General features: G+C 39.3%; 3 protein-coding genes across 8 annotated transcripts in view; 1 reads left to right on the top strand and 2 right to left on the bottom strand.

The window, feature by feature from the left end:
• LOC105233704 (uncharacterized) overlaps nucleotides 1-24553 on the top strand; it is a 746688-nt gene that overhangs the window by 625304 nt on the left and 96831 nt on the right. The window lies entirely within an intron of this gene.
• LOC125776322 (uncharacterized) overlaps nucleotides 1-24553 on the bottom strand; it is a 215221-nt gene that overhangs the window by 147832 nt on the left and 42836 nt on the right. The window lies entirely within an intron of this gene.
• LOC125776323 (uncharacterized) overlaps nucleotides 1-24553 on the bottom strand; it is a 213877-nt gene that overhangs the window by 22630 nt on the left and 166694 nt on the right. The gene's annotated exons all lie outside the window — the stretch shown is intronic.

Consider the following 24553-nt stretch of genomic DNA (forward strand, 5'->3'; position numbering starts at 1 on the left):
ATGTTAAATAACAGACACAATCTCACCATAGAGTGGAGTATTGGAGAGAACAAAGCAGTTTAATTGCAACCCTATGAAGAATCCATAGATTAAGAGTTCATGTAAAAATTATAACTTGTATCACTCGTTTCCGTTTATTGAATTGAATAAAACGCACGTATAGAATCATGTTATGGTTGCAGCCCTGCCTGTATATCAGCAAAAAGTTAAAGTTTATTTTATTAACTACGATAACTAAAAAGTTTTTGTATAGTATGAACATTTAAACGAATTTTTTTATGCTGTCAAAAAAGTGAAGGAATTTAATATTACTGTTGGTGATGATTTATTGACTATATTGCTTCTGTATAGTCTGCCAGATTCGTTTGCGACATTCCAATGTGCGCGGGAAACTCGTGATGAACTCCCCACGGCAGTTGCTTTAAGGGTTAAAATACTGGAAGAAGAATAATCCAGAAAAGCAAAAGAAGAAACAGTAAAGCGTAACGTATTAATCACTCAACGTAAAACAGTAAAAGAAATGATGCGAAAACGAGCGATTCAATAACTTTAGAGAGATTAGCAAGACTCTCAGCTTAGCAAACAACAACACGGCTAACATCACGGGTATAGGCAATGTTACTATCAACGAAAATAATAGCGAAGATCGAATTAATTTCAAAAATGTGCAGGTGCAGGTACAGGGTAAACATTTTCAAAACAAAAGCAAACACAAAAAAGTTTTTTAAATCAGAAGAAACAACATACAACGGAATTGTTAGAAATTTTACACAATCACAATGCGGTCTAATGAAGGTTTGCTCACATTCAGGTGTAACGTACTTCGTGTCATTTACTGACGATTTTCCAGATCCGAGGTTAATTTTATTTATGCAAAATAAGTCAGAAGTTCTACAAATATTCAAAATATATAAGAATGCAGGGTTTTTCCGGAAAGTAATAAGACTGATTTTTTCCGTCGCGAATGTACTTCGGAGCGTGCGCACCAGCATTCCTAGCTAACGAACGAGCGGCTGGTCAGTTGTCTCCGAATACCTGGAGTGTCAGAACCAACATATTCGCGCGACGTGTTTCTGTAAGTGGTGCAAGACAAAAATGCAGTGTTCATTAGAGCAGAGGTACGCGATTAAAATCTGTGTGAAACTCGGTAAATGTGCGACAGAGACGTTTGATATGATTAATCAGGCTTACACAAATGTTGCCTTAGCCAGAAGTGGAGTGTTCCGGTGACACCAGGCCTTTTTGGAGGGCCGCGAAGAGGTCGCTTATGTAGACCGTGCTTGGAAACCTGCGACAATGTGACTCGCAAAGGCTTGAGCTCAGACCGTCGATTAAGTATTCGTTTAATTGTCCAGATGTTAAATTTATCAAAATCCATTGTTCGTGACATTGTGACGGAGCACTTGAGCATGCGCAAGGTCCGATAAGTCATCGCAGCCCATTGGAAATTGCAACACGACAACGCCCCGGCTCACACCGCCTTTCTTATGAACAGCTACCTAACCAAAGCCGGCATCTCAACGCTTTCGCAGCCGCTCTACTGCTCAGATGTGGCCCCCCGAACTGTTTTGTTTCCTTTCCTGAAAAGGCTGATGAAAGGCAAGCATTTTGAGACGACAGAGGGGCACCATACAACATGCACCTCAGCTCTCAAGGCTATTCAGGAGAATACCTTCCGCGACGACTTCAATGCTTGGAAATCGTGCCGGCAGCGCTGAATTGACGCAAAAGGAGCCTATTTTCAAAATTTTTAAAGAATTATAACGACTGGTTAAATGAGTTTTTTTAAATCAAATTAGTCCAACAAATTTAAAATGATTCAAACAGAGAACGGTTTGGAATATATGAATAACAAATTCCTAAAGTATTTAAATTGTGTACTGGCTTACCCGGCTTGGTCATCATTATGACTTCAGATACTTTCCAAAGCGATGGCACGTGTCTTAGACATAAAGCACTGTTTATAATGTTTACAAGCTTTTTTATACAATTCTTTGGTAAATTGCGTAATATTTCTCCAGTTATTAAATCGTACCCAGGCACTTTTTTGATTCTTGTATTCCCGATAAGATTTTTAATTTCTTTAATAGTAACGGGAGAAATGCTGATGTGTGGATCCATTCAACTATTTTCACAGTTTATTTCATACCCATCGTTAGGCGTAAATGTGTTTCTCAAATGATTTGCAAATACGGCAGCTTTCTGTTCATTCGTTTTAGCCCAAGCAGTTTCGTTTTAATGGTGCTACATGTTTTATTTGTTTATTAATATTTCTTGCAGCTTTCCAAAGTGAATTGTCGGTGAATTTATCAGCTGTGAGTTTAGCAAGATAAGTTTTGAATGAAAATTTTTTACACTTTTTAATTTGTGCTCTTAGTTTCGCTGTACATTTATTAAGCTCAGTTTTGAGAGCAGAGGACCCAGTTTGCTGCCATCTCCATCGAAACTTGCTCTTTTTATGGATACTTTTTAAGATGTTGTTGTTTGGGTATTTGGTACCACTTAGATTCACGCGGGTATTTGGTGTACTCTTCCACGCAGCATTTTGAATGGTTTTTGTGAAATCTTCAACCTCACAGTCCAACTCAATAGCAGTCGATATGTGCTTAAGCTTTGGGTTGACTTTATTCAATATACTTGTATTTTTAAATTTATTCCAATTAGTGTGTTTATTGCATAACGTTGGCTTGGCGGCCGAAATAATTGGCTTTTCATACAGAGTTAGTAGCACTGGAGAATGGTCAGAGCTTAGGTCTGAGCAATCTTTTATACATATGTAAATTGAGTTTTGATATTTTATTGATTATAAAGAAGTCTAGAAGGTCTGGCAATTTCTGACTATCTGTAGGCCAATAAGTGGGTCTTCCTGTAGAAACAAAATTGCATCCAACTGCTTGTATAGCTTTGAGAAGTTCTCGACCTTTGGTTGTAGTTAAACGAGATCCCCAATGAGTGTGTTTTGCGTTATAGTCGCCAACAATGATATACCTTCCGTTATATTTTTTTAATAACTTCATATACGTTTCTATTTCTATATTATGTCTAGGTGGACTATACAGAGCAATAGGATACAATGGAAATTGTAGCTTGAATTTCTTCCATCTTAATTGGATCTTCCTCGTAGTGTTCAATATTGCTTTTGATAATTATAGCGCTCCCTCCTCGTGCTGAGTTTGCCGGGTGTGGTGTGTGATATAATTCATAATTTTTAAATTTTAAAAATGATTGGTTCGTAAAATGCGTTTCAGATAATAGACATGTATCAATATTTCTGTCGTGTAGAATAACTTCTAATTCATTCTTACTTTTGGAAAGACCATTAGCGTTCCATAGCATTATTCTCAAAGAGTTACAGTTCATCAATAAATTGTATTATAGATGGTACTCAAGACCGTTGAGCCGCTGATTAAAGGACTCAAATAGTTTGTCTTGCTCATTTAGTTTATCCAAGATTTGGGATAACGGACTCCTTTTTTTACATTGTATTTGTATGGCCTTGTTTAGCTATTTGCGCAAATGGAACTTTAGAACCGGAAGGAAGGGATTTTACTTCTCCCGTGTTCACAGCCGATTTATTCGTCGGAGCATTGGCATTCTCCTCAACAGAATTACCATTCTTTTTACCCCTTAGTTTTTGTAGTTCTTTTGCGACGACACAACCACGGTAGCTTGCAACATTTAGCAGGGTCTTTTTCGGCTTTTCGGCATTCAATAGTAGGATGTTTGCCTCCACATTTCACACACCTCGATGGCTTACCACAGAAGTTTTTAGTATGTCCAAAAGCTTGACAGTTTTTGCACTGTGGAATTAACTTAGATGCTTTAATAGGCTCAACTTTGACAACGGTACTAAGAATGGTTTTGATCTGATGAATTTTCTTAATGTATTCGGTGGCATCAAATACTACTAAAAACATACATATATAGCGGTTCTTTAGTCTTCCATTTAAGCTTATTAATTGCATTTATGACCTTAAAACCTTGAGATTTTAGATCATTTAAAATGGATTGTGTATCGCATGAGTGGTGTAAATGTTTACTCTCGTAGCTAAACCAAGGTATATTTTCATTAGATAAGTATTTTGTTATTGTGCGATAATGTTTGTAGGCGCCGTTGCTTAAAAGCTTTATTAAAAATTTGTTCTTTATTAGATCTGTATTATTGCAACGAAATTTATTAAAATCCTTTACGTCGTTAATTATAATAGGAGGTGGGTTTTAGTATCATTGTTGGCCGCCTGCTCTTTATTTTTATTTTTCGAGGGCTGACAATTTTTGGAGAAGTATCAGCTTTGCGTTTTTTTAACAGCGCTTATTTTTGAGTATCCACCCGGTTTCTTTAGTTAGCTCATCTTCATCGGTTTCATATATTTGATGTACATTCATACTAGAAGGTTTTGCTTCAACACTCACATGCTTGCTTTTACTAGATTTTAGTTCTTCGTTTTCTCTTTTTAATTCTATGTTATCTTTATGTAACTGATTGCACATCGCTTCCAAATTTCTAAGCCTCTCATTTATAAGTGAGTTAGTTTTATCTAATTCTCTTATTTTATTTACTCTAAATGAGCTGAGACAGTTTCTCGGCGTCACCTCATGAAGAGGTTCAGCCATTTTTATTTTCTAATGATTTCTCTACTGGGTATTAGAAACCTGTCGTTTGGTTGATAATGCAGTTTAAACAAGAAGTTTGTTTTTTTGTTTTTATTTGGCCAGTATGGCAGCGCTGATTGCAATTGGAAATAGATAGAACAGAACAGCTGATTTAATATACGCAGAAATAACATGTAAAAGAAACAGCTGATGTGCACTTTTTTCACGGCGAAAATTAATTATTTGAGTGTTTATATAATTTGTTATTGTTTAAAAAAAAAATTCGATTTAAAATGTAAATTGATTCGAATAAGTTTTACCAATTGATAATTGAGGATGGTTTATGTACACGGCCGTGAACATGTCCCGGAAGGACGGCCATTCTTCATAACCTCCGTAAAAGGTTTCTGTGTCACAAGCGGGCAGCTCGAGGTAGATGCCTGAACTTGCCTTTTGAATGTCTATTTGTGGCAGCTCTACTCTACTGTGGGGAGTAGGTGCAATTGCTTTTATTAGCTTTAATTGATCGGAGATCATAGCTTTTGTTTCTTCATACTGGTCCAAGCAGTTTTCGTAAATATCGTAAGCCGATGATTTAAAATTTTGAGGTAGATCTGAATCTTCAGATTCTACTATGGCATCATGAGCCGCTTGGAGTCGTGTCCAAAAATTATTAAGATTTATAATTTTGATTTCTAGTAACGATTCCGAGTTTTCGTGAATCGGTGAAGAGGCAAATCTAGTGCAGTATCTTGTTAAACTGTCACTTTCTGAAATAAATTTAATAGCCTGTTTTGAGCGCAAAGCTGCTGCAGGTGTATTTCCATTTTTTCCGTTATTAACCATTTTTATTATATTGTATATTTGTATATTAAAATGCTTTTAAAGATTTTCTCAGTGTAAACTGATTTATGATATTCTAATAGAAGCGAGCAAGTATAATAAATTGAATACTCTTTTGAAGAGTTTTTTTTTTTTTTTTTTTTTTTTTGATTTCAGATTATATTTGTAAAAAACGTATTTTTAATAAATATCGTTTGTTATTTATTTGCAATGTTATTGCAACGTTAGTTTTATTTATTTTGTATTTTGAATTGGTAATTACTTTTAAACCGCCTTTTTTTATATATTAAAATATTTGATGTCCGAAATTTCGTATTTAGGTACACCCTAATACTCGGACTTGTATATACATAAGTATGTATGTACTTATGCTTTGTGCTATTGAGAGCTCGTTATAGAGATCAATTCGCTTTGTGCCTAAGTATGCACTAATTGTTTGTTCTAATGTACTATATGCTGGCAAGGAAGATTCCTTACTGTATGTTTGTATATAAATTTTATTATATTTTTTTTGAAAAAGTGAGAGCGAGATTTAAAACGGAATTGAAAAAGTTTTTTTTGCTGTTCTCTTATGTATTAGACCCGTCGTCTAGTATGCAATATAGATATATGTACATATGTACATATATCTGTGTAGGTTATATTCAAGTATATTTTGTTTCTGTTTTTATATTTTCAAATATTTCTTTTCGCAATTATTTTACGGAGTTATGCACTTATATAGGTTTGTATATACATATGTATGTATGCAAATTTATGTGCGATTAATTTATTTTGCTCTCTTTTCTAGTTATATTTTCGATTTGCCTTCGCTTTTTTGTTTTAACTCACTCCTGGTTATTGCTTTATTGAGCATAAGGAGTATTGCCGGAAAATATTGCAAGTTAATACTTGAACGTTTTTTGTTGTTGTTGAGATATTTTGTGTGTTTTAACACAACTATAAAGCGAATAAATATTAAAAGGGATCGATACAACTCACTTTGATTTCCGCCAGGGGTTTTGGGGACTATGAGTGTATATATGTAGATATTTGTACGTGCGTGTGCTTGTGCTTGACCCTTTGGCTTTTTCTTCCAGTCCTTGCAGTGCTTGTTGTTGTTTTCAGTTTCTGTTGGGTTAATTCGCGCCCGCTCTTTGCAGTTATGTATTTTGTTGGGATTCGCGCCCGCAAAATATTATTTTAGTTTTGTATTTCGCGCCCGCTCTTTTATTGTAGTTTTATTGTTTTTCACTGTTTTGTTTTTTTTTTTTTTGTATATTTGTCTAACGTCTTTTTTATCGAATTGAAATTTTTTTTTCTTGTTAGTTATTATGTTTCGCACTGCACTTTTATGGGTGTTTGTATGTATATATGTACATATATTTATTTTACTGATCGCGCCCGCTTTATGTTTTTTGTGTCTGTAAAGTGTTATATATTTTGTTTTCGTAAGTTTATGTTTTTGTCACCGCAGTTTTGTTTATTGCATCCATACATGTGTATATTCATATATGTATTTTTGCCGAGTCACCACACTTTTTTGCTTTTTGTTTTGTATGTTACTTTTGTTTTTTAAGCTTTTTTGTTTGTTTATATATTTTTTTTGTTCGCCACTGCACTTCTACCGCGCTGCACCAGATATTGTTTTATTTTATTTTTTGTGGTTCGTCTTGTGACTGTAAATTTGTAGTGCCTGTCTTTTAGGCTCGAAGGACCATGTTTAATTTGATAATAATACTAACCACTAATGCACCATATGATTGTTTAAAAGAAGAAGTCCGAATCTCGTTTTGTTATAATCGCACAATTTATTTAACTTTATAGGTATTGCGTACTTATTACTTTTATATGAAACGGATGCCGATGTTAAAAAAGGAATTTAGTACCCAAAATATTTATCGCGTAATATTTATAAGTCAGTGTCGACTTGACCGAAGCGCGCAGGATCTATGTACATATGTATATACTTCGTAGCGAAAGGTACTTTGCGAATAGTGCGTGACGAATTGTTCATGTGTCGATGGGCGAACTGCAGGTGACGAATTATGTAAAACGAATGTGTGAGCTTCCCCGTTGTCCATTCTTTTTGTTGGTTGGGTTGGAATAGGTGTGGGGAGTTATTGGTTTTGCTTTGGAGTAGCATCCTGTGATTAATTGCGCTGTAGCATTAGGATGCGCCAGTTTTACCGAGTAGAGGGGGGTGGATGCTTAACTCATTTAAACACCTACCATTAATCCAAGGAAATCGATATGAAACATGTTGACAACATCAATGCTTCCCACGGCGCACACACCCACGAATTACCACAGATGTGCAATTTGTCGCAATTGCGAAGCACACTGGGATTTTGACCGCACTCAATGATATCAACAACACAAACTCACCGTAGAATGATAAATTTATTTACACAAAACGATTTCAATATAAAATTCTTGTTTTTTTTTAAATCCTTCGACGGAATATTACGGAATGATAGCCTGAAGAAACCATCCGCCATCATACATATTGTTACAAAAGTAGTATTAAGTTGTATTTGTATTGCTATATGCATCCCTTATTATGAGCAATAGCTGTCTGCTTGTCTAAACAATAGCTGCATTTGGCGCCGTATAGCATTATCTTGTAATTTCCAGACGCAATATTCTAGAAGGACACGTCGGCATCAGCGATGAGTGCGTGGCTATATAAGCCGTGACAGCGCCAACGTTATCAACCAGTGCTAAGAGTAAACTGATATAGTGTAGACGAGTTGTAAAATAAAGAGATTTTGTCGAAGTGAATTAAACGGTTTTTGGTTTCATTTGTCAATCCAGAGATACGAACCTAGTAAAGTAAAACTAGCAAGGAGTAAATTCGCAACAATTGGTGTCAGAAGTGGGATTGTCAAATAATCCAAATTCAAGATGGTTAAATTCGGAGAATTGAGAATTCAGCAATTAAAGAAAGAACTGGAGGAGCTTAATTAGCCGATAAGCGGGCAAAAGGAGGATCTGCAGGCATGACTACGTGAAGCTATGGAAGCGGATGGAATTAATGGGGACGAGTTCGAATTTGATGGGCCAGAAACTTCTACAAAGGTGGAAGAAAAAGTAGAAGAACAACGAACATCATCAAGCGTAGACAAGAACATGCTATTAGTGGGTATACAGCAAATAGCTGAAAATATAGAAAATGCAGTACAAACAGGAAATCGTCTGGCACAGCAAATGACGCAAATAGCTGAAAATACATCACAGTTAAAGTCTCGCCTTACACAACAAATGACTGAAAATAATACACAGTTAGAAAAGCGTTTGGTACAACAGATTACAGAAAATACTACACAAGTACAAAAACAAGTGCAAAAGAAATTTTCAAAATTTGAAGAGGAATTAAGCACGTTAAAAAATGAAGAAGAAAATTTAAAATCAGAATTTCTTCAACTGAGTAATCGTATGCGAGAACTGCAACTGCATGGCCCTGCACCATCAACAAATAATCCAAGATTGAAGGCACCCACATTCGATGGAAGTATTCCATTTCAAATTTTCAAACTTCAGTTTGAAAATACAGCAATGGCAGCGGACAAAGTAGCGTCCTTGTTTGTATCATTGAAAGGACCTGCGGCAGAAATCCTTCAGACTATTCCAGACTGTGAACGGGACAACTATGAGGCATTGATGAATGCGATAGAAAGACGATATGGTAGTGAGCACCGGAAACAAATATACCAGATCGAACTGCAAAATAGGGGTCAGAAGATGAACGAGTCATTGCAAGAGTTCGCAACTGAAATAGAACGACTGGCTAATTTGGCAAATGCAGATGCACCTGTGGATTACATTGAGAGGGTAAAAATTCAAAGTTTCATAAATGGAATTCGTGAGTGGACACCAAACGCGCCACATATGCATTGCCAAAAAGAACGTTTGCTGAAACGGTTTCGCACGCCCTCACACAGGAAACAGCTTCGCTACTAAGTAAACCAGCACACAAAGTACAAAGAGTTGAAATGGAACAACCGGCGCTGATGGAAGAAATATTGAAGACTCTGAAGACAATTGCTGCACCGCGAGTAAATACAACAGGCAGATGTTTCAACTGTGGAAAAGCGGGTCACTTTGCCCGAAATTGCAAAATAAAAAAAAACCCATCAAAACGGAAACAACCAACAGATAACGAGGACGGAGCATCCACATCTCACAAGTCGTTAAACTAAAACGGAACAGTTCAAAGGGGTGTGAGCTGGTTCCCACAACTATTTGCCCCGCCATCTCGATATCACAAATAGGTCGCCATGACAACAATCTTACTATCAACGGTATCGTAAATGGACGACTGTCAACGCTTACTTTGGGTACTGCTGCCACACATTCAATTATCCGACCGGATGTGGTAAGAGGGACGGTTGAACCATTAGTCGGTTGCAAGCTTCGAACGGCCACCGGAGAGGAAGCAGCTGTCGCGGGAAAAGTGTTTTGCGAAGTGATGATTGGTACCCTGGAAGTTAATCACACCTTCATCGTAGCAAAAATCACGGATGAAATTATAATGGGAGTAGATTTCATGATTGATCACGGGGTTACTTTGGATTTAAACAAGCAAATGCTGTTTTGCCAGGACATGGAGATGCCTATAAACACCGGATATGTGACCAACGTTGAAAGTAAGAGGGTGATTGTTGATGATAATCAGAGTATTCCACCAAAATCTGAGGCGATTGTATGGGCTAAAGTGAATGGAGGAGGTGGGACTGAAGAATTGTGGATTGTGAAACCAACAAAAATAGATACACCCATCTTGGTAGGAAGAACGCTTGTGAAAACTATTAGAAAAATACGCATCCATATTTGCAAACGAAGGAAACAACACAAGATGAACCGGCATTGTCAAACATCGCATAAATACTGGAGACGCTAAACCAATCCGACAAGCTCCGCGTAGGGTTCCACTAGCAAAACGTGAGGATGCTAACAAAATTATCGAAGACATGCACAAAAACGGTGTAATCGAACCTTAAATAAGTCCATGGAGCTCACCTATCGTCTTAGTTAAAAAAAAAGATGGTAGCACCCGTTTCTGCGTAGATTATAGGAAGTTGAATGATGTCACAAAGAAAGACAGTTATCCTCTACCGAGAATCGACGATACATTAGACACCTTTTCTGGAGCGAAATGGTTTTCTACATTAGATCTACAAAGTGGATATTGGCAAGTCGAGATTGATGAACGTGACCGTGAAAAGACCGCTTTCAGTATGGGCGACGGGCTATGCGAATTCTCTGTGGTACCATTTGGGTTATGTAATGCGCCTGCAACGTTCGAGCGACTGATGGAACATGTGTTAAAAGGACTCAATTGGAAGACATGTTTGGTGTATCTTGATGACATTATCATCATGGGAAAAAGTTTCGATGATCATCTGAAAAATCAAGAGGAAGTCTTTCAGCGAATAGCATCAGCCGGATTACGCTTGATTCTCAAAAAGTGTTCATTATGGAAGAAGCAGGTCACATATCTCGGACATAAAGTGTCAGCTGAGGGGATTCACACCGAGGAAGGAAAAGTAAAAGCAGTCAAAGATTGGCCTCGACCCACCAACATACATGAACTCCGCAGCTTCCTTGGCTTATGCACGTATTACCGCCGTTTTGTACCTGGATTTGCGAACGTGGCTAGAAGTTTACATGATTTAACAAAGAAGAATCGCCCGTTTGTATGGCAGTTGGAACAAGAAAAAGCGTTTGAGCAGCTTAAAGAACTACTTTGTACGGCGCCGATGTTGGCTTATCCAATACCTGGAAAGAAATTCATCCTGGATACAGATGCGAGCGCTTATGGAATTGGAGGTGTCCTGTCTCAGCTCATCGACGGACAAGAAAGAGTAATTGGGTATTACAGCAGAGTGCTCGGGAAACCAGAGAAAAACTACTGTGTGACGCGAAAAGAACTACTAGCTGTGGTGGAATGTGTAAAACATTTCCACAAGTATTTGTATGGACAACGATTCTTGCTGAAGACTGATCATGCAGCATTAAAATGGTTATTACAGTTTAAGAATCCGGAAGGCCAAATTGCACGATGGATCGAAAGATTACAGAATTACGACTTCGAAACGGAACATCAAAAGGGGATTACGTAATCAGAATCAATCAGCGGGAGGACCCTGATCTTGTAAAGCTGGTAATGGCCAAAGAAAATGGGGTACGACCACCAAAGGAACAAATAAGTAGCGAGAGTCCAACTGCAAAAGCATATTGGGCCCAATGGAACAGCATAAACCTCGTTAATGGATACCTTCATCATACCTGGGAAAGCGAACCTCGTTAATGGATACCTTCATCGTACCTGGGAAAGCGAAGATGGCAAACAGTCTCGTCTGCTGATCATAGTACCGAAGTCCATGATCCCGAAAGTATTGAAAGAATATCACAATGGACCTAGTGGAGGGCACCTTGGAATTACAAAAACTATAGAGAAGATTAAACAACGGTTATACTGGATCGGTTGTTGAGATTCCATAGCAGAATGGATAAGTAATTGCGTAGAGTGCATGGCAGCTAAAGGTCCTAAAGCCAAAAATCGCGGTAGGCTGCAACAGTACAACGTGGGATCACCATTTGAACGAGTCGCAATGGTTGTTGCAGGTCCGTTCCCAACCAGTACGGCCGGAAACAAATATCTACTGGTTGTCATGGACTATTTCAGTAAATGGCCAGAAGTATATGCCTTACCAAACCAAGAAGCGGGGACAGTAGCCGAAGCGTTTGTAGAAAATTGGATAACAAGGTTCGGAGTGCCCGTCGAATTACACTCAGATCAAGGCAGGAATTTCGAATCTTCATTTTCCAAGAAGCCTGTACATTGGGCATCCACAAGACACGGACAACAGCGTTACGCCCACAATCAGATGGGATGGTAGACAGATTCAACCGAACGCTCGAAGAACATCTGCGGAAAATCGTTGATAAATATCAACGGAATTGGGACAAGTGCATCCAGATGTTCCTGCTGGCGTATCGTTCAGCGAAGCACGAGACAACTGGTTACATGCCAGCAAAGATTATTTTCGGATCTGATCTGCGACTCCCTGCTGATCTTAAGTTTGGAACGAATCTTACAGCTGTAAAAAATGACGGAGATTATTGTTCTGCCTTAAAGGAAGAAATGAATGAATTGCATCTAATGGTAAGACAGCATACGCATCTGATGAGCAATAAGATGAAGGACCGGTTCGATCAAGCGGCAAATTCAAAAGGTTTTGAAGAAGGTGATCTGGTCCTGTTGTACAATCCACTTCGAAAGAAAGGCTTGTCCCCGAAACTGCAGACAGCCTGGGAAAGACCCTATATGGTGCTGAAACGACTTAATGACGTGGTATACCGCATACAAAGAAATGGAAAAGCACGATGTAAAATGAAAGTAGTACATTTGGAGAGGCTCGCCCCATTTGGTTCAAGAGGATTTGTGCCTAATCGGGACGATTAGGCTTTAGTGGAGGGCAGTGTTACAAAAGTAGTATTAAGTTGTATTTGTATTGCTATATGCATCGCTTATTATGAACAATAGCTGTAGGTATATGGAATAGCATTTGTCTTGTTGTAGACATCTGACGCCGCGGCTGACTGCTTGTCGAAACAATAGACATCTGGCGCCGCAGCCGTCTGCTTGAACAATTGCTGAGTCTGGCGCCACGGCGGTCTGCTTGTCTAAACAATAGCTGCATTTGGCGCCGTATAGCATTATGTTCTCGTAATTTCCAGACGCAATATTCTAGAAGGACACGTCGGCATCAGCGAGGAGTGCGTGGCTATATAAGCCGTGGCAGCGCCAACGTTATCAACCAGTGCTAAGAGTAAACTGATATAGTGTAGACGAGTTGTAAAATAAAGAGATTTTGTCGAAGTGAATTAAACGGCTTTTGGTTTCATTTGTCAATCCAGAGATACGAACCTAGTAAAGTAAAACTAGCAAGGAGTAAATTCGCAACAATATGAAAGAAAATTATATAACTATATGCAATAACTAAAAAATCAAAATAAAACAACAATCTGCAAATTCCTTAAATAATATAAGCATCAGAACAGAACACATGACTGAACAAGAAAAACTTCATATCGAAAATTTAATAAGACAATACTCAACTTTATTTGCTGACCCAAACGAAAAGCTTACATCCACAACCATAGTTAAAGGAACTACAACCAAAATGCTAATATATTCATCATATTACCCATATCCTATTTCCTGAAAGATGAAGTTGAAAAACAAATACAGGAACTTCTTGATAATAACATAATTCGACCTACATGGTCTCCTTGTACAACTCTCCGGTATGGATAGTATCAAAGAAAATTGACGCTATCGACTCATTATTGGCTATAGGAAACTCAATATCATCACCATTCCTGATCGTTATCCCATACCCGACATCAGTAACGTACTTTCAGAACTAGGAAAAAGTAAACTAAACGCTAATATGAAGGTGCAATTCGGCAAATGTGAATTCTTGAAAACAAAAGTCGAATTCTACTTTTTATTGTATCTCAAATTGGTATACGAACCAACTCAAAAAATGTAGAGACAAAAAAACTTTCACCTGTCCAGAAACATAAAATACCTCAGGTCATATCCAGGACTGTCTGGTTTCTATCGTCGTTTCATAAAAGATTACGCCAAATTGACGAAACCTTGGTCATCCGTTTTAAGAGGGGAGGAAGGACATATATCCAAAAGACTTTCTAGTAGGAAATACATTAACCTTTCTGAAGAAGCCCTCGATGCATTCCAAAAGGTAAAAAATTCTCTATTGTCAGAAGATGTTATGTTATCTTATTCCGATTATAATATGGAATTTCACTTAACGACGGATCCATCAAAATACGCCATTGGCGCAGTATTAACACAGGAAAATAGACCTATTATATTCATTTCGACAACCCTTAGTAAACCAGAGGAAGCATATGCCACAAACGAGAGAGAAATGTTAGCTATTATTTGGGCTCTGAAATGTCTTCGAAACTACCTGTACGGGACTGCCAAAGTAAAGATCAGCTGTCAGCCAAAAATAACAAAGATTCTAATTCTAAAATGAAGCGATGGAAATCAATTTTAGAAAAATACCATTGCGAACTGCAGTACAAACCCGGAACTATGAATAAAGTAGCAGATGATTTATCCCTAGCAATTCGCATATCAACTCTATGACGTTGACCCAGAACAGCGACGAAAGCTCCTCACAAAATTTAATACCATTCGCTAATGTACCGCTTAACGTATTCAAAAACCAAATCATTCTCAATGTAGGAAATAATACTCACTATAAGTTTCAAATTCCATTCCCCACCTATCATCAACCATCCAATAACATTTATGCTGACTGTCTAAATGAGCATCCTACCCCGACATCCACACATACACCACACTATTACACCACATAACCTCAACCTCCCAACACTGATACGCAGCTTCACCATGCCCACCATCAGCGCTTACAACCCATATTTCACACTCCTCGCGAGAGCACCACACATCGACACCGACATACACGTACACCAACCAACCGCATCACACCATCTGATCGCACACACCAGAGGGAGAAAAGGAACAAACAAGGAGATCGCAACTTCACTTCGCTTTTGACCTTCACAGGGACTTGTACGCCTGACGATTTTTTCGTTTTTCGGCCTATTCGATTAGTGCGCATCTTTTTCGCGAGTTATTCACTCCACGTGCGACCGGAGTTCTACATCATATACACTATATAATTTATTATATTATTGTCAAATCCTTTTAATAAACCCCATTGGGACATTCCCCATTTTTTGTTCAACTTTACGCGTGTGCATACGAGTATACACTAACGTTTTATTTCGTTCAGAAAAGTAGTGGTGGTGTAAAAGGTGAGTGCGGATATTTTACATGGCCCTACAAACCATAAGGAACGGCACCTTGGAAAGAAGAAAAATATAAAAAAAATAACAAAAAATTTTAAGTGACAACAAAATACCCGAGGCTGAGTGCAGTGGAAAAAAAAAACAAAAAACCAGTTAAGTGAGTTTTTTTTATAGTAGGAGGAAGCATCGAAAGCCGGAGTGCGGGACTTTAATCGGCTAAACCTAATCTACTCCCATCTCATGTCTCTCCCACGGGACCACTGGACAAAGTATTACTTTATGGGATAGAAGAAGACGTTTAAGTCTCCTCTATTGCACGGACTGACTGACGCCTAATCTGTTCTAAATGTCTCAATTTTGTCATAATTAGATTTGCCGCTCTGCTGACAGCTTTCCACTTTACAGTGGACTTGCACATATGTGCAGTCAAATTTTCCACCGTGATGAGCGATTTTTCACTACCGGTGATTTTTTCACTGTGATTGAAAAATCGCAAATCGCAACTGCGATCACTTTTTATAAATAGCAGTTCGCTTCTAACCTGTGAATTACGATCACAATAGCAAATAACAGAAAAGTAACAACTTTCTTCAGGGTATTGTATATATCGTATATGTTATTTTTCGTCATATCGGTTTGAAGTTTTGAGTGTAACGTTCTTATAATTTTTAATAATGGTAGGAAATGTATCAAGGAAAAGAAGTGAAGTGTGATGATTGAAGTGGTAGATGAAATATAATCAAAATGGAATATTTTAATTTGTTTTAATAAAATTTTTAATTTTACTTATTGTTAAAACCAAATTTGAAAGCTTTTTGTGATGAAAACAAGAATTGTAACTAATTAATTTCAGAAATGATGGAATAAAAAAATTACGGGTTTTTAATATTCTCCCAAAGATTAGGAAACTCGCGTTAATTATTTGGTCTTGAAAATATTAAAAGAGGGTATTCTAAACAAACAAATTATCAACCACACTAATGGTAATTCCTTCTAAGAAATGTATGAAACTATCATACCAACATACAAGTGAACTATGCAATACGCTCTAAGTGTCAGGGAGCCGAACCGCTCCAACATTTGCGAAAATATAGTGAAAAGAAAGGTGGAAAACATTCGACTCGAGTTACAGGAGCCCAAAGAGAATTTGCCGCCAATAACGACAAAATGTTTCCGTCGTTCCCACGACAGTCGGGTCTACGTAAGTGGAACAGACCCGGACTTTTATTCGGCCAAACTGTGTCAAATTGGCAGAATCTGCCGCTACAACAACAAAAACGACCTTTGAACGTCGACTTAGTTGCGATCGCAATAGCAATATTAAATCACAGTGATTTAAAAATAGCACTCACTGAAATCACAGATATCGAAAAATCACAATATCGCTCATCTCTACTACCTCCCAGGGTGGTTTTCAACATTTCCCTTATACATGAAAACCGTGGGCAATAAAAGAAAACGTGTTCAGAGTTTTCTACACACTCTGTACACGTCGGACAGTACTGACTAAAGTCATGACGATATTTGAATAGATAGCTTCTGAAGCAACCATGCCCACTGAGTATTTGGGTAAGGTGGAAATCCAGGTCTCCTTGTTTCCTACCTATCCACGAGTGTATGTCCGAAATCAGTCGGTAGGTCCACCGTCCTTTGCATGAAGTTTGCCACCGCTGCTGCCACATTGCAATGCTTATTATTCTCTCTTCTCTTTTTGCTGTGGTAGACATCTCTGATAAGTTATATATTCGCGCGAATTCGTTTCCCTGGATGTCAATCGGTGCCATACTGCCTAATACCTCAGCAGCGTCATTTGAAATGGTTCTGAAAGCACTTATCACTCGTATTGCTGAAAGCCTATGCACTGTGTTAATTGGTCTAGCATATGATTTTGTTTCTAGCGCCTGTGTACATATTGGAGCATACAGGATCACTGAAGTTATTGCCTTAGCTATTAAACATTGTCGGCTGGAACGCACACAGCCTTAATTTGCCATTATTCTAGACAACGTGTTGCGGTTTAATAGCGCTCGCGGAAGATGAATTATATTAACGCGGATTGAAATAAAAGACGTGCTATGCGGTCGAGTTCCTTTATTGAAGAGAGAGATAAAACGGAAGCTGGTTTGACAGCAAGCACATATGTAAGTGCTGCCCATGAAGCTTCAAACATATGTTTAGAAAGGTGATGCCAGATGGGCGCGAACATACCGGCCGCCTTGAACAACAGTTCAAAAAAGTACAATTTTAATTAAGATCTAAGAATATCATATAGAAAATATGTCCCTCTTTGTTGGTAGTAGCGACAGCTTGATCACGGGCCTTAACAGCTCTCCTTCGGATGTCTTCAAATTTACAACCCGAACTTGACCATCCGTCCCTGGGGAAGTGCCAATAACACGGCCAAGCTTCCATTTAGTTGGGGGCACGTTGCCTTCATGTATGATAACGATATCATCTTTCTGCAAATTCGGCGTTGAACGTATCCATTTCGAACGACGTTGAAGACTGACAAGATACTCGTCTCGCCATCGATTCCAGAAGTGCTGTCTAATTGACACAATGATTTGCCAACGTTGAAATATAGTTCCCTTGAAGACCTCAACGTCAGGGTCGGGAAGTCCCTTTAGCGGTTCGCCAATCATGAAGTGTCCAGGAGTGAGGACTTCAAAGTCATTTACATTTGTAGGAATAAAGCAAATAGGACGCGAGTTTACACAGGCTTCAACTTCAGTCAGGACTGTTGCAAATTCTTCGTAAGTTAGAAGCGAAGTATCTAAGGCCCGCTTAAGATGATATTTGATACGTTTTATACCAGCCTCCCAGAAGCCACCCATGTGAGGGGCGCTTGGAGGATTGAAATGCCAAAATATTTGGGCGTTTTCGAAATATGATGACACTCTTTCATCGCGAATGCAGCGTTCATAGGCTAATCGTAATTCCTTTTCAGCACCCACGAAGTTAGTGCCGTTGTCAGAGTAAATGTGCTGACAGTACCCTCTCCGGTTAGTAAAACGTTTGAAAGCAGCGATGAAAGCGATTGAAGAAAGGTCTCCAGCAAGCTCGAGGTGCATTGCACCAGTACTCATGCAAATAAATGAGCATATGTATGCCTTTGTGGATTTTGCACCTCTTCCATGCGTAAACTTCACGGCGTAAGGGCCAGCGTAATCGACTGCGCTAGTAAAAAACATCTGGTTTAAGTGACGCGACTTGGAGGCAGATCAGCCATAAGTTGTTGTAATGGTTGACAACTCAGTCGTCTAGAACGAATGTATTTTCGATATACCACGGACGAGGTTACGAATGACGTGCACCCAAAATCGTCGTTGAAACGCGGTTTACATTATCTGAGGTCCACCATGTAATGTTAAAACATGTGCTTCTGCTGCGATTAATATAGCGAGCGGTGATTTTTTCGGCACTATTATAGGATGTTTAACATAGTCCGAAAGCGGTGCGTTTTTGATGCGGCCTCCTACTCGTAGGATACCATTTGCGTCTAGAAAAGGTTGTAGTCGTGCTAGACTGCTTCGTGTATTGGCTTATTTTCTCTGAAATTAAAAATTTCCTTTTTAAATACAATAAATTGAGTATATTTTACCAATGCTATTTCAGCGTTTTGAATTTCAGTGCAAGACAAAATGCCAGATTTTCGTATCCCGGCACTAGCCCTTGCGTTATTGATGAAGCGTAATAAATAAGCGGTGATGCGTTTAAGTTTGCTGAATGAATGATACTTCGTCAAAAAATCCCAAACGTCAGTAGTTTGCGTTAGCAGTGTTACAGCCTTGCTAGATTTTAGCTCGAGATCTGTAGTGTGTGATTCTGCGGAAATCGGCCAGTTACTGTTGCTCTCGTGTAGCCATTGCGGACCATGCCACCAAAGTTGATGTTTGAGAAGCTGCGATGGTAATATGCCCCTTGAAGCGCAATCGGCGGGATTGTGCTCTGACGCAACGTGCCTCCAGTGGGTTGCTGGTAGAATATCTTGTACTGCAGCGACGCGATTGGCCACGAATACTGACCAACGGCTAGGGTTGCCTTGTAACCACGCTAAGGTAATCATTGAGTCCGTCCATGCGTATAATTTTGAGAAAGTGTGGTTCAGATTCGATTGAACTTGCTTCACCAGCTTTGCTCCCAAATGAGCTGCGCAAAGCTCGAGTCGTGGTAACGAAATAGTTTTCAGAGGCGCTACTCTTGTTTTCGCTGCTACTAGTACGACCTTAATCGTTCCGTCCGGAAATTGTGTGCGACAGTAAAGTGCGGCTGCGTATGCGACTTCTGATGCATCGGTAAAAATGTGATACTGAGAGTCAGAAGCTTTGCTAGTTCCTAACCAGCGGCTTAGTTTTAGCGCCGATAGTTGCTGTAATTCACGACGATGTGCCAACCAGTCCCTCGCAATTTCTGAAGGAACTGGTTCATCCCAATCCACATTTGAGCGCCAAAGTATCTGTAGCCAAATCTTAGAGCGGATTGTACAAGGCGCGATCAAACCTAGTGGATCGAATACCTTACTTGAGTCGGAGAGAAACGTTCGTTTTGTAAGTTTAGGAGGTAGGTCGTTAAAAATCACTGCTATAGGAAGCCAATCGTTGTTCGTGTGCCATATGGTACCAAGAGTGCGGATTTGGTCTCCATCGGCTAAGAGATGCGAAATTTGTTTAGATGCGTGCGGTATCATATCTCTAAACATTTGAGAATTAGTTCCCCATTTGCGTAGTTCGAACCCACTTTCAGAGAGCGCATGGGAGACGTTTTTTTGAAGTAAAGCGAGTTCATCAAATGTATCAGCACCAGATAGTAAGTCTTCCATATAAAAGTCCGACATTATAACTTCAGTGACTTCCTTGCTTGCGTTTGACGCGTTAAGTGCGGCTCGATGTAGTGACTTAACAGCAAGATGTGATGCTGAGGCGACTCCATACGTGACCCTTAAGAGACGATAATCACGAACTGGATCTGCTGGATTCGAACGCCAAACTATGCGTTGATAATCTGTGTCCTCTTTAGCGACATAAACTTGGCGGTACATCTTTTCGATATCGGCTATTATTCCGAAACGGTGAGTGCGAAAGCGAACCAAAAATGGAAAATAGATCTTGTTGCAGCTGTGGGCCTAACATGAGGGCATCGTTTAAAGAATTCCCAGAGGTTGACTTCATAGATGCGTTGAAAACGGCTCGAAGTTTTGTTGTTTGACTTGTGTTCTTTACCACCGCATGATGTGGCATATAGTACAGTTTATCTGTTGTCGTCTCAGCTGGTTCCATGTGTCCCATAGAGGTGAGTTCATCCATAAACATAGTATACTCTTTGCGAAGTTGTTCGTTAGCTGTAAATCTTCTTTCCATGCGGAGTAATGCTCGAATAGCTGCTTCTCTTGAATCACCAATCAATACGTTTTTCTTCAAAGGTAAACGCACGATGTAGCGACCATCCGGTGCACGTTCGGTCGTATCGTCGTATAGTTTCTCACACATAGATTCTTCAGGTGAGAGAAATTTGCGGGCGGGTAGTTCCTCGAACTCCCAAAACTTGTGGATGAGTTGAGTTAAATGAAGGTCGGAATGTAGAGTCGAAATGTTCACCGGTGGGCTTTGTAAATTGGCAGCGTTGCCAGACAGTACCCATCCGAATACAGTATTTTGTGCCATTGGTGTACCCCGTTCACCCTTACGGAGTCCGTGTAGTAGAAACTTGTCCATCTCATCCATTCCAATTAAAATGTCTATTGGTCCGGGCTGGGAATAATAGCGGTCGGCTAGTGGCAAATCCGTAAGATGCGGCCAAGAAGTCGTCGGTAAAGCGGAGGTTGGAAGATCGTTAGTAATTTTCGGTAAGATGAGCGTACTTACTTGAAATTTAGTATCAAGCGTTCGTGTTGATATGGAGAGTGTAACTTCTCCCTTTGCGCGGCCTCCTTGTAGTGACCCGATCCCAGTGACGTGAACGGATGACAGCGTTCTGGGAAGACGAAGGCGTTGTACACACGCCTCGGTGACGAATGAGGCATGTGAACCGTTGTCAAGAAGTGCGCGAGCGGGTTGCCAACGACCGGTATAGTCTTGTACCATAATTTCAGCGGTTGCTAGTAGAATGACGCGATTAGCGTCGGCGTAGTGTGCGGTTACATTTAAACGTTGTTCATTTGAAAGAGCATTGAGCCTTGCCGGTTGATTGGTAAAGTTTTCGTGAAGTAAGGTATGATGACGTCGTTGGCATATACGACACGACGATGTGCTGTGACAGTTAGCGAGGATATGCCCTTTGCTGAGACAATTTATACATGCACCTAATTTCTTAATAGCAGTTAGTTTACCCTTGGAGTCGAGTTGGCTGAACTGTGAGCAGACGTAGATTTTATGATCACGATTGCAATAAGAACAATGCGGGCCCTTAGTAGCGGTTGATGTAGCGATATTTACTTCTGGCTCTGTAAATGCCGTATGGAAAACATTCTTTGTTGTTGTTGTTGTCTTTGCGGTAGTGTTGAGTAATGGTACCATCTCCAGTGAGCGTGCGCGGTTTTCAAGAAATTAAGCACTTGCTTTATTCCCTTAGCAGTATCCTTGGCTGCATTTCCAATTGCCATGATATCCGGCTCGAAGGACCAAAATATGTTGCGGTTTAATAGCGCTCGCGGAAGATGAATTATATTAACGCGGATTGAAATAAAAGACGTGCTATGCGGTCGAGTTCCTTTATTGAAGAGAGAGATAAAACGGAAGCTGGTTTGACAGCAAGCACATATGTAAGTGCTGCCCATGAAGCTTCAAACATATGTTTAGAAAGGTGATGCCAGATGGGCGCGAACACAACGCATTATATATTTTATTTGCTTTACTTGTCGTATTTTTCAAGTGTTCTTTGAACTTGAGTCTTGAGTCCTCTATTAGCCCAAGATACTTCAACTGCGGCTGTGAAGTGATCTCACATTCTCCGATGGTCAGCGATATTTTCTCCTCAATTTTTCTTGAGCTTATGAGCAGGACTTCTGTTTTCTGTTCAGCCAGCTCTAGACTCATGGTAGTAAACCATCGGCGCTAACCATTTATGCTGTCATTGTATTTGATGCGGAGGTCATCCAAATGTTTAGCTACAGCTACCACTATGAGGTCATCCGCATAAGCGATTGTTTTCACATTTTTTGATTGCGGTATTCTTAACACCCCGTCGTACATCAGGTTGCATAGCAGTGGGCCTAAAACCGAGCCGAGGTACTCCACTGGAGATAGTGTAGCTCTGAGTTCCCTCGTCCGTCTCATATAGAGACTATTTTGAAAACAACTCATTATAATATTTATCAGATACTGAGGAGCGTGTATATCGTGTAGAGCTTTTATTATATTTGCCCACTTTGCGGAGTTGAACGCATTCTTCACATCCAGGGTTATTAGCGCGCAGTATTTTTTCCTACCACCTTTCCATCTTTTTCCGCTTATTGCACATTTTGCAGTATCAACTATTTCTCTTAGTGCGTCAATAGTGGACCTCTTTTTAATAAAGCCGTATTGTCTCTCTGATAATCCGCCAGCTTTTTGGAATGCTAACTCCAAGCGGTTTCTTACAATGCTTTCGTACACTTTCCCAATTGTGTCGAGCATGCAAAGAGGTCGATAAGATGAAGGTTCTTCTGGTGGCTTTTTTGACTTTGGGAGTAGAACCAGACGCTGTATCTTCCACGGATCAGGGAACACCTCTTCTAATATACACGCATTGTACATATTAACAAATGGCCTTAGATTTATGGCTTTCTTAAGGGCTCTATTTGGTATACCATCTATTCCGAGCGCTTTAGAGTTTTTGATTCTTTTCGCAATAGCCAATAATTCGTCTTCTGTGATTAGTAGGGGTGGCTCCGTAGCTTCGTTTCGTTTAATATAGGAAATGGAGGCATGTATCGGGAATAACTCTTCGACAACATTTTTCATAAAGGATGCGTTCTTAGGTTGCTGAGACTTATTTTTAAACTTCGACATACAGATTTTGTATGCCGTTCTCCAGGGGTCCATGTTCGCTTCTTCACAAAGCTTTTCGAAACAGGATCTCTTACTACGGATAATGGCTGACTTTAGGAGCTTTTTTGATATTTAAATGATTCTAGTAGGCTGACTTCGTTATCACCTCCCTGGTTACGCTGGTGGCGGCGTCTAGCTGAGTGACAGAGCTTCCTCAGCTTCGCGATTTCGTCGTTCCACCAGTATACCGGCTTCCTATTTATATTGCATCTCGTCCTGCGCATAGTTGCATCGCATGATGCAACTAGCTCCTTACGCACAGCGGATGCTAAGTGGGCGGCATCTTCGCCTAATGCCGTTGCCGCACTCCAGACGCTCTCAAATACGTCTGTATCAAATTCCTTTTGCCGCCAACTTCGCCTTCTAGAGGTATTTCTCGGACTGTGTTCCGTTTCTTGGGAGAAGGAAACTTCAGCAATTATAGCCATATGGTCACTAATGTACCTCACGTTTGAACCCAGTTCTTCAAGGCCTTTATGGCATTTTATATTCTTCAGGATATCCGCATACGACGCTCCCTCCCTTTTTGTTAATATTATAGCGTATGGTTTCGATCTGATTCTCTTCTCGATCGGTTTCTTCTTTCTAACGACGTCTACCCATTTCTCGCCTGCGGGCTTGTCTCCAAACTGTCTTTGTGCATGCCTTTAGTTACCTAACTTTGTGTTAAGTGAGTGAAAGAAAGTACATATCGTCACCTGAAATGCAAAATAACGTAACAACATTTTCAGAAATTTACAGTGGCATGAACGAAACACGAAATAAAATCGAACATGAGTGAAACAAAATATTAATATTGGTTAAGACTGGTTTATATATGACCGCAGAACCAGAAAATGTTGAACATATGTAATATTATGTATATAATTTGAAGTAGTGAAGCGTAATCAATAAGACACTCAATTTCGATTTTTTTGATGATACGTTATTTTGCATTTCAGGTGACGATATGTATATAAGGAAAAAAATATTAAAAATAATTATTATTGTATAATATATGCAAAAATAAATACATGTACATACATATATATAAACAAAAAGTAACAAAGTGTATGAAAATTAGAAAATAAATTTCAAAAAAAAAGTAAAGTGAAATAAAAGCATACCTACTGTGCAGTGAAGTGCATAACAATACAAACACGACTGAAAAATTAGCGTGTAAAACAACAAATCAATTCAATTCAATTTAATTTCCACTAACAACATAAAACGGGCACGAAAATAAACATAAAACA

This window comes from Bactrocera dorsalis, chromosome 2 (genome assembly GCF_023373825.1).
Source record: "Bactrocera dorsalis isolate Fly_Bdor chromosome 2, ASM2337382v1, whole genome shotgun sequence".
Lineage (NCBI taxonomy): Eukaryota > Metazoa > Arthropoda > Insecta > Diptera > Tephritidae > Bactrocera > Bactrocera dorsalis.